This window comes from Mustela lutreola, chromosome 6 (assembly GCF_030435805.1).
Source record: "Mustela lutreola isolate mMusLut2 chromosome 6, mMusLut2.pri, whole genome shotgun sequence".
In the NCBI taxonomy this organism is placed as follows: Eukaryota; Metazoa; Chordata; class Mammalia; order Carnivora; family Mustelidae; genus Mustela; species Mustela lutreola.
The window spans coordinates 124,945,239-124,953,932 of NC_081295.1; the positions used below are offsets into that span (position 1 = coordinate 124,945,239).

General features: G+C 42.2%; 1 long non-coding RNA gene across 1 annotated transcript; it reads right to left on the bottom strand.

Moving 5' to 3' along the window:
- Nucleotides 1–220: 220 nt before the first annotated feature.
- Nucleotides 221–4,633, bottom strand: LOC131833240 (uncharacterized). Its single transcript, XR_009354366.1, has 3 exons — nucleotides 4,532–4,633; nucleotides 2,027–2,146; nucleotides 221–310 (listed from the first exon to the last, which is right to left on the bottom strand). It is a non-coding gene; the product is annotated as an uncharacterized LOC131833240 (long non-coding RNA).
- Between the last annotated feature and the right edge of the window lie 4,061 nt (nucleotides 4,634–8,694).

The window sequence follows — 8,694 nt, forward strand, 5'->3', positions numbered from 1 at the left end:
ATTTCTCCTTCCCCCATTCCTCCTAGAGCCAAAGATGTTTCCTCCACTCACCCACTGGCCCTGTATGTAGGTGTTGCTTTCTCTCTACCAATCACAAAATCAGTGAGTCGGTATAACTTCACCTTTTCCAATATCCCTCTACTCCCGACCTTTTGTTTTTAATGGCCATGGGCAACAGGGACAAAGACATTTTTAAAAAACTTACAGAGATCTATTATGCTCTACTACCTTGGCCCTCATGGGCCACTGCAAAGGGATTCTGTGAACTGATTACTCAGATGAGTGGTCATTATCTTCAAAAAGGCAGGGGCTGTGATAGACACAGGAACCAAAAAAGCAAGAGTTAATGGACCATCAGAATAATGGAGTACCAATAATTTTTCATCCTTGGCTTGAATGCTCAAGGTCCAGTGTCTCAACAGAATTTTCATTTTGGTCTCATCTGACTCACTTGTCCACCCCTGGGCCAGTTGGCAGTTATACTGAGAACTGGAAATTTTCCTTAGAAGAGAAAAAGTATTTGTCAGGTAAACGCAGGAAATGTCCATTATAGGAAGTTGGGCCTTTTGTCATGGTACTCCATTAGCACCCTCCTGACTGTTAAAGAAAAAAAAAATTGTGACACCCATTAAAGACAGTAAGGAAGATTTTATTCAAGGGATGCTACTACGATGGGATTTTATTTTATAGTATGGGAGAGAAATCTGGCTCAGCTCAGACAAATGGAGATTTATAGCTAAAGAGCATGGTGGGGGTCACTGAATGTAAAATTAAGATGGAACATCAAGGGTAAGGATGAAGGGATTCTGGCTAAACCATCTGGACAGTAATATTGTTGAAGGAAGGCTAGGGTCATAAACTATTTAGAGCAGGGGATAAGGAATTTTTTAAAAGACTTATTAATACATTTTAGAGAGAGGGAGCAGGGGTAGGGGTAGAGGGAGAGGGAAAGAGAATTTTAATCAGACTCTTCACTGAGCATAGAGCCTGAGGTGAGGCTTAATCTCAGGAACGTGAGATCATGACCAGAGCAGAAACCAAGAGTCAAACGTTCAACCAACTGCACCAACCAGGTGCTGTGGGAATAAGGGATTTGATCAGATATTAAGCGTTGTAGATACTGAAGCACCTGGGTGGCCAACTGGTTAACTCTCTGGCTTTGGCTTAGGTCATGATCTGATCCCAGGATCAAGCCTGGCATTGGGATTGCCTCTCAGTGGGAGTCTGGTTCTCTCTCTCCCTCTGCTACTCCCCCTGCTCATGCTCTCTCTCTGTCAAAATAAATAAATCTTAAAAAAAAAAAAGAGTGGTAAGATACCAGGGGCGAGAGATAAGGAATTTGATCAGATATCAAAAGTAGGATAGGAGATTGCTGAAAATTTGACTAAGCAGGTTTCTTGCTAAAACTGGGCTAAGTGGGCAGAGCCTGAGGTCAAGGCTGGACAGAAAGAGGACTCAGAGGAACTTGACTCAAGTCTGGTCAAGGAGAAAATCTTCATCATCCATGACCATTGTATTTTCTGCAGTCACACATTTTACTAATTCTTTTATCAGACATTCAGTGAACGAGAAACATGAACACAGCAGCAATAATAATACATGTAAGCGCTCTAGCAGAGACAAAGGCAGTATAGGAATCCACCTCATCAGATTTAGAATATGTATGACTCCATGACTGAATTACTACCACTGCTTGACTTTACTGTTGAGATTAAGATGTAGTACAGAGGATCAGAGGGAAGGGAGGGAAAACTGAATGGGAGTCATCAGAAAGGGAGACAAACCATGAGGCACCTTTAACTATAGGAAACAAACTGAGGGTTGCTGGGGGGGAGGGGAGTGGGAGACATGGAGTAACTGGGTGATAGGCATTAAGGAGGACACATGATGTGATGAGCACCAAGGGTTATCCACAATTGATGAGTTACTAAATTCTCTGAAACCAATGATGTACTATCTAATGGCTAATTGAATTTAAATATCTAAAAAAGACACTTAAAAAAAAAAAAGATGTAGCATAACTCACAATATCCTTTGACTGGAAGAATGTGCGGACTTTCCACACCTCTGCTGTCCAAGTCCCATGGCTAGTAGCCACATGTGGCTAATGACCACTTAAAAGGTGGCCAGTTCAAATGGAGAAATGCTGGAAAAGCAGCATAAACACTGGCTTTCAAAGACATATTGTAACCAAAGGTCAGAGAGTATTGCCACCCTCACATCACAAACATCGCATGACTTCTACAGCTAATGAGAGTGGGACCCAAGATGGGAGAGGTCAACCTGAAAGTCCATGATGTCAGAAAGAACATGGGGAAGAAAGAGTCACAATCCTGGAGTGGATGGGCTGAGGACTGTCAGAATGCCTTTTTTTTTTTTTTTTTTTTTTTTTGGTGATTCTGTATACAGACAAGGAGAATTCACTGGAGATGACATCTGTATGCCTCACATTTTCAAGGGAAAATTATGAAAACGCATATAGACCCATGGCCATAGTTTAATTATGTTTGAAATGTATTCAGACCTACTCCAGTCAGTAAATTGCATACTTTCACATTTAGCTTCTCAATTTTCTCTTCGGCCCCTCCCATTCTTGAAATCCCAACACAAAACCCATCTCTTGCCTAAGGACCATAAACTACCTCACTATCAAAGGCCACAGTTCATTCATTCATTTGAGTCATTCAAAGCAACCTAATCTTGAGTGATGTCTTAGGTGCTCTTCTAGGGACTGGTGACACTGAACAAAACAGGTAAAGATCTCACTTTCATGGAGCCTTTCTGGTATTTAGGGGAAAATCTTTCCTTATCAACATGAAAAGACTTATTATGGATGTTGCTTAGAATTTCAGTTTTTTTTTTTTTTTCTTGACAGTATCTCAGGTGATCATCTTTGAGGTGGTTCTCCTGAAAATCCCTTTGGGGGGTACTGATTCAACTTTCTGAGTCAGACACTTTCCTAAAGACAGGGGTCACAGGAAAAGTGACAACTGTCACTCTTGCAGTAAGAACAGGGATCACAATGCTTGAAACAGAGATATGCTGCTCAGCTGTCAGAAAGTCCACAAGGCTCCAAATGTGTGTGGCCAGCTAATAGAACCTGTAACTCAGAGGTTATCATCCTGAGAGCCATGGGAAATCCCTCTAGTTAAGGACTCTCCTTGACGTAAGCTTGACAATGGCCTTGATTCACTTACTATGATGTTTAGGTAATTATACACATTAAGAAAAGTGCACAAGGCACTTACATTTCCATGATACCATCAAGGATATTGTTGTTTTATTAAAATGTTACATCTAGAGCTGTAACGTATAGAGTAGTTAAGTCAATCACTATGTGGTACAGGTGAGACTATTGTAACAGCCATACTTCCATAAAAAAGAAAATTTTTTTATGGTTTCTGATCTAGGAATCAGCCAGTGAATAATTCTATATCAGTGTCCAGTTACCGGGCTAAACATGTAATTTATTTATACTTCTGAGGGTAAGCTGAATTGTGATCACTGAGCCAGCTGTGTTCTAGTAACTACTCATTTACCCAACATAACAGGTATAAGAAGGTAAAAGGCTTCTAAGGAGACTGGTTATTTATATTTTGAACCACATCTTGGCAGGTATAACTTGCAACTTGTGCTTAGTGGTAAGATTTCTGATCTTTACTTTCTCCTTCCCTTGGCAAGTCAAGTTAGTTAAAAAGTAAATAGAGTTGAGTCCATTGTTTTTCGTAAATGTTTACAGAGCTATAGAACTCTCAAGCTTTCTTTACTAGACAGGATTAGATCACATTAGTGATAAAGATCAGAATGATTTACATTGCTAAAATGAGAACTGCCTGTCAGTTTGGAGAAAGCTCATTTTTATAACCAACAGATTGGCTGGGCTAGAGATTAATGAGTGCTATGGGTGGGGTGATGAAAGTGATACATTCAATGACCTATGGAATTTGTTCTGTAATTTCCCCACTCCTCTGGTCAGCAGAGCATCTTCTTCAGTACCCAGCACTGCCCATAACTGCATTCAGAAAATCATTCTACAAAAATGGTTATTTGTTTTGCCTTTTTTATAATTTTTAAAAACATTTTACTTATTTACTTGACACACACACACAGAGAGAATGAGAGCACAAGCAGGGGGAGCAGCAGAGGGAGGGGGAGAAGCAAGCTTCCTGCTTGGTGGGATTGCACAAGGGCTGAAGAAGACAGAGTGGGAAGGGGACAAGGAGAATAGTGTCCTTGGAAACAGAGCTTCTTGGGAACAGAGCCCACATCTATTTCTATGTTTATCTCACTGCTATAAACTCAGGTCATAGCACAGTGCCTGCAGCAGAGTCATGGAAGTGCTCCAGAACTGATAACTATTGCTATTTATACTACTAAAATTCCCCCACAAGGGGCCAAGTGTCATAGCTTCTCCCAGTTCCCCACACGGAACGCAATGAAGAATCAAACTATTGGGTTAAGAATGGTGAGAGGCGTTTAACAGGACCCAGATCACAGGAGCCATATTGTATTGCAGGACCAGGGGTCTTACCAGTGACTAGGTATTCACTCCTCTTGAGAGGCTAGCTCCTTGGATCTCCCTCTTCAATCCTCTGAACCTATGTCTGGCATCAGAAACAAAAGTAAACATAACTTATCTCCCTTTATTTTTTACTATTATTTGTTACAGAGGAAGAGAGAGATCACAAGCAAGGGGAGCAGCAGGCAGAGGGAAGGCAGGCCCCCCACTAGAGCCTGGTATGGGATCCAGTCCCAGGACCCTGGGATCACGACCTGAACCAAAGGTAGATGCTTAACTGAGTAAGCTACCCAGGCATCCCTTATTGTCCTTCTTTAAAATTTAATGTATTCTCTCTCCCTCTCTCTTTGTCCCCACTCTGTCACTCATACTCACACAATCACAGAGTCACAGACAATAGCAAGGTATTTCCCATTCTAATTCGCTAAGGCACTATGAGCTAAAGCTCAACAGAATCACTTTGCTGCTCTACCGTGCCCTGATCCCTTCTCTGTCCCCAAGCTCGATCTATAACTCAAGTGTCACAGTGGTGGCTCTTTCTGCCCTCCCTCCACAAGGCTGTCATCAGCACACTCTTCCCTGTGGCTCCACTTCCCGGCACTGGCTGCCTTTGGCCTACTGGTATGCCCTCTCCTAGAGCCTTTCCACTCTCCCTGAGGGGAAAAGAACCCTTACTTCTCCCTGGTGGCTGTCACGTGTCCGCTATATATTGTGATGATCAGCCCAATTAAGAGATTGGGAACTAAAAGACCGGCTTCTGGTTATGGATAAAACTAACTCTGGGGCTTGGGACACATGACAGCAGCACATGGTGGTAGAACTGAGATGGTTAGGGAGTTAATCTGCATTTTCACATCTGGTCACCAGCAGAACAAAGAGGACACCCCAGATCTCCTATCTCCCAGAACAGTACTCTTCAAGTAACTTACAGCACCATCCTTCTCCAGCTTTGGAAGTGGCACTTTTCCAACCCCAAAGTCTTGATTCTAGACAGCACTCCGAGAGATACTCCCTCCAGAATCACCCCTGGCTGGAAGTAGTGGTTGGCCAAGGCCTCCCAAATATCTTCCCTTCAGAGTTGCGCTTGCATCAAACTCAAAACTGTGGCATGTACGGAACTTTCCTGTCGGCCTCTAGCTCTAATGACCTATTGGACTTCAGAGGTGCTCTTTTATACCCACTTACCTTATAACATCAACGTGTGACTCCTCTAGAATTCTCGCCATGGTTTTTCTCCTGTACTAATTGTTATGGACTGAATTGTGTCCCCACAAAATTCATATGAAGAATTCCTAATCTCCAGTGTGACTGCATCTGGAGATAGGGCCTACTTAGAAGGAGGTACTGAAGGCTTGGTGAGGTCACAGGAGTCCTAATCTGCTAGGACTGGTGTCCTCATAAGGGGGAAACACATGAAAGCACTCGCCCTACCTCCCCTCTGGGGGCCCACAGAGAAGAGGTCATCTGAGGGCACAGTTGAAAAGATAGTGATCTATAGACCAACAAGAAAAGGCTCACTGAAGACCAACCTTGCTGGCACCTTGATCTGGAACTTCTGGCCTCCAGATCTGTGAGAAAATACATTTCTGTCATTTAAGCCCCCCAGCCTGTGTTTGGTATAGCAGCCTGAGTAGACAAAAATATACTGATAAAGCCTTCTTTCAAGCTTGGGAGAAACTTTCTATATAACTGTGCTCCATGCTTTCTCTCCATAGCCATTGCTAATATTTGAGCCAGGGAAGTCATAAATACTAGGTATGTTGGAATTGGATAGGGGATCAATAACCATCTAACTCAGTATCCCCAGCTATGTAGAATTAACACACATACACATAGGCACACAGACACAGACACACACACACACACACACTACAAACATGGTTATCCCACTTAATTACATTGGTGATTTCTTGATACCCAAGCCCACATGTCAGCTCCCCTTCGGAGTACTAACCTCACTATCTCCCTGTGACCTACCCACCTCCATGCAGACCTAGGACCTTATACCTCAACTCCTGCCAAGCTAACGACAAAAGTTTATGATTCAGTTCCTACCTCTCCTGCTTTATTCATGACCTCTTAAAGTCTAGTGACCCATCCTCCTCTTCTTTCTAAAAAAACAAACCAAACCAAACCAAACCCACTGCTTCCTGGGAACCTTTCAGATTTTTTTTTTAATTTTTAAAAAAATTTTTATTTCTTTTCAGCAGAACAGTATCCATTGTTTTTGCACCACACCCAGTGCTCCATGCAATACGTGCCCTCCCCAATACCCACCACCTCGTTCCCCCTACCTCCCACCCACCCCTTCTAAGTCCTCAGATTGTTTTTCAGAGTCCATAGTCTCATGGTTCACCTCCCCTTCCAATTTCCCTCAACTCCCTTCTCCTCTCCATCTCCCCTTGTCCTCCATGCTATTTGTTATGCCCCACAAATAAGTGAAACCATATGATCATTGACTCTCTCTGCTTGACTTATTTCACTCAGCATAATCTCTTCCAGTCCCGTCCATGTTGCTACAAAAGTTGGGTATTCATCCTTCTTTCAGATGTTTTTTACCTCTATAATCTACTGGAGGATAACAATGTACCAGAACCCTTGAGTGACCATTAATGTCTACTGGTCACATCGTGTATGGTACGTAGGGCCCTATTCTGTGTTCTTAACAATCATGACTTTGACTCGTAGCTGAAGGTGGACTTTAACTGGAGTCTATTGTGCAAATACCTGAAGCAGGAAGTCCCCTGCCCAGTGAATGAGGCATGCAGACTTCCATAGGTCTTGAGGTCCTCTCTTCAAATATACACATTCACTTTGAACAGTCGTACCCTCCTCGAGGGAAAAGACGACCATCCAAAATCAGCGTGTGACCTCAGAGAGTTGCTGCTAGATTGCAGGCAGTGTTAGTGTCCTCCAGTTTGTTGGCCCCTCGGTGCTAGAAATCCCCGTTTCTATACACAAGCTTCCTCTCAAAATTCTAACCAATTAATGGAGGCAACTGGGCAATTTTCTATCGACATAACAAAAGTCCAAGGCTATGTATTCTGAAACAAACAATTTTGTCCTCTATTGGGTTTGCTATTTTAGTAGAATTATGTGTAAGAGAGGCAGTTAGAAAGAGCTTTTGATGTACAAATTTAAATTTGAACTTATTCTAATTTTGAACTTTATTCTCTTCCCTCTCCCTGGAGAAATTCTTACATGTCCTTTTTAAAAAAGATTTTATTTATATATCTGACAGAGAGACACTGCAAGAGAGGGAACAGAAGCAGAAAGAGTGGGAGAGGGAGAAGCAGGCTTCCCACCAAACAGGGAGCCTGATGTGGGTCTCAATCCCAGGACCATGGGATTATAACCTGAGCCTAAGACAGATGCTTAACAACTGAGCCACTCAGGCACTACTTGTTTCATGTTCTTAATAGAACTTAGAGTTTTTATATAGAATATGGATGGTTACCATGATTCTATAGTGCCTTGCTTGACCGAGATATAAAAGTATACAAGCATCAGCTTTCAAAGGATTACCTCCAGCAAATTCTTATGTTTACCATAATGTTAATTTTTAAAATTTACTTGTTTAGATGCAGTACAAAAAACAGATGTTTGTCATTTTTGTAGCAAATTATTACTGGTTTTTCATTCATCTTTAAGAGTCCTGGTGAAGACATTTGGTTCCCCTTGAAGTACTGAAAAGAAGATACTAAAAAATATTTGGGAGTGACTGGGTTGTTTAGTCGGTTGAGTGGCTGCCTTCAGCTCAGGTCATGATCCCAGGATCCTGGGATCGAGTCCATCTTCAGTCTCTCTGCTCAGCAGAGAGCCTTCTTATACCTCTCCCTTTGCCTGAAGCTCTGCCTACTTGTGCTCTCTCTGTCAAATAAATAAATAAAATCTTTTTAAAAAATTGGAAGGGCTCCTCAGTCACTCATTCCTACTATCCCCATTTGTACATAAGGAAAGGCAGTGCAAAACTGGAGGGAGGACCCCAGAATGAAAATGAAAGAAAGAAAGAAAATGAAAAAGAAAGAAAATGAAAGGGGAATTGGCTGAGAGACTAGAACCGAAGCTTCACCAAAGTATAGCCTTCCAGGAAGTAGAAAATGGGATGTTTCTTTCCAGCTTGGAGAGTATGGGAGCTTGGATAAAAGAAACAAGCAAAATCCCAATGAGGCTCT